The sequence below is a fragment of the Aethalodelphis obliquidens genome, unplaced genomic scaffold, assembly GCF_003676395.1.
Source record: "Aethalodelphis obliquidens isolate GAN/ISIS:26980383/991018 unplaced genomic scaffold, ASM367639v1 scaffold77, whole genome shotgun sequence".
In the NCBI taxonomy this organism is placed as follows: Eukaryota; Metazoa; Chordata; class Mammalia; order Artiodactyla; family Delphinidae; genus Aethalodelphis; species Aethalodelphis obliquidens.
In genome coordinates this window covers 2,098,709-2,101,507 of record NW_020838021.1, presented here as the reverse complement: position 1 = coordinate 2,101,507, position 2,799 = coordinate 2,098,709, and positions in this window count along the sequence as shown.

Sequence of the window (2,799 nt, the reverse complement as noted above, 5' to 3'; positions counted from 1 at the left end):
CCAAATACTGATGAACTTCTATTTCAAAAGCATATTTAGAGTGTCATCTACCTCTAAGGAAACATATCTCTAAGATAAACAAGTGGAAAAATCCAAAACAAATCAAAGAATCACACAAACACAAAATAACAGATTTACCCTGTATTTCAGGCACCCCTTGATGACTCATTCATCCATTCATTTACAAAATAATTAAGAGAGCCTACTGAGTGCTAGTCATTGTTTTAGATGAAAGAAATAGAGTGATCAAGAAGACATACAAAAGAGGGGCTTCCCTGGTGGCGCAGTGGTTGAGAGTCTGCCTGCCAATGCAGGGGACACGGGTTCGTGCCCTGGTCTGGGAGGATCCCACATGCCACGGAGCAACTAGGCCCGTGTGCCACAACTACTGAGCCTGCGCGACTGGAGCCTGTGCTCCGCAACAAGAGAGGCCGCAACAGTGAGAGGCCTGCGCACCGTGATAAAGAGTGGCCCCCGCTCTCCGCAACTAGAGAAAGCCCATGCACAGAAACGAAGACCCAACACAGCCAAAAAATAAATATAAGTAAATAAGTAAATAAATATTAAAAAAAAAGAAGACATACAAGGTTGCCCACTCTCACCACTCTTATTCAACATAGTTTTGGAAGTTTTGGCCACAGCAATCAGAGAAGAAAAGGAAATAAAAGGAATCCAAATCGGAAAAGAAGAAGTAAAGCTGTCACTGTTTGCAGATGACATGATCCTATACATAGAGAACCCCAAAGATGCTACCAGAAAACTACTAGAGCTAATCAATGAATTTGGTAAAGTGGCAGGATACAAAATTAATGCACAGAAATCTCTGGCATTCCTATATACTAATGATGAAAAATCTGAAAGTGAAATCAAGAAAACACTCCCATTTACCATTGCAACAAAAAGAATAGAATATCTAGGAATAAACCTACCTAAGGAGACAAAAGATCTGTATGCAGAAAATTATAAGACACTGATGAAAGAAATTAAAGATGATACAAATAGATGGAGAGATATACCATGTTCTTGGATTGGAAGAATCAACATTGTGAAAATGACTCTACTACCGAAAGCAATCTATAGATTCAATGCAATCCCTATCAAACTACCACTGGCATTTTTCACAGAACTAGAACAAAAAATTTTGCAATTTGTATGGAAACACAAAAGACCCCGAACAGCCAAAGCAATCTTGAGAACGAAAGAAGGAACTGGAGGAATCAGGCTCCCAGACTTCAGACTATACTACAAAGCTACAGTTATCAAAACGGTATGGTACTGGCACAAAAACAGAAAGATAGATCAATGGAACAGGATAGAAAGCCCAGAGATAAACCCACGCACATATGGTCACCTTATCTTTGACAAAGGAGGCAGAAATGTACCGTGGAGAAAGGACAGCCTATTCAATAAGTGGTGCTGGGAAAACTGGACAGCTACATGTAAAAGTATGAAGTTAGATCACTCCCTAACACCATACACAAAAATAAGCTCAAAATGGATTAAAGACCTAAATGTAAGGCCAGAAACTATCAAACTCTTAGAGGAAAACATAGGCAGAACACTCTATGACATAAATCACAGCAAGATTCTTTCTGACCCACCTCCTAGAGTAATGGAAATAAAAACAAGAGTAAACAAATGGGACCTAATGAAACTTAAAAGCTTTTGCGCAGCAAAGGAAACCATAAAGAAGACGAAAAGACAACCCTCAGAATGGGAGAAAATATTTGCAAATGAAGCAACTGACAAAGGATTGATCTCCAAAATTTATAAGCAGCTCATGCAGCTTAATAACAAAAAAACAAACAACCCAATCCAAAAATGGGCAGAAGACCTAAATAGACATTTCTCCAAAGAAGATATACAGACTGCCAACAAACACATGAAAGAATGCTCAACATCACTAATCATGAGAGAAATGCAAATCAAAACTACAATGAGATATCATCTCACACCAGTCAGAATGGCTATCATCAAAAAATCTAGAAACAATAAATGCTGGAGAGGGTGTGGAGAAAAGGGAACCCTCTTACACTGTTGGTGGGAATGTAAATTGATACAGCCACTGTGGAGAACAGTATGGAGGTTCCTTAAAAAGCTACAAATAGAACTACCATATGACCCAGCAATCCCACTACTGGGCATATACCCTGAGAAAACCATAATTCAAAAAGAGTCATGTACCAAAATGTTCATTGCAGCTCTATTTACAATAGCCCAGAGATGGAAACAACCTAAGTGTCCATCATCGGATGAATGGATAAAGAAGATGTGGCACATATATACAATGGAATATTACTCAGCCATAAAAAGAGATGAAATTGAGCTATTTGTAATGAGGCGGATAGACCTAGAGTCTGTCATACAGAGTGAAGTAAGTCAGAAAGAGAGAGACAAATACCGTATGCTAACACATATATATGGAATTTAAAAAAAAAAATGTCATGAAAAACCTAGGGGTGAAACAGGAATAAAGACACAGACTTACTAGAGAATGGACTTGAGGCTATGGGGAGGGGGAAGTGTAAACGGTGACAAAGCGATAAAGAGGCATGGACATATATACACTACCAAACGTAAGGTAGATAGCTAGTGGGAAGCAGCCGCATAGCACAGGGAGATCAGCTCGGTGCTTTGTGACCGCCTGGAGGGGTGGGATAGGGAGGGTGCGAGGGAGGGAGACGCAAGCGGGAAGAGATATGGGAATATATGTATATATATAACTGATTCATTTTGTTGTGAAGCTGAAACTAACATACCATTGTAAAGCAATTATACTCCAATAAAAAAAAAAAAAAA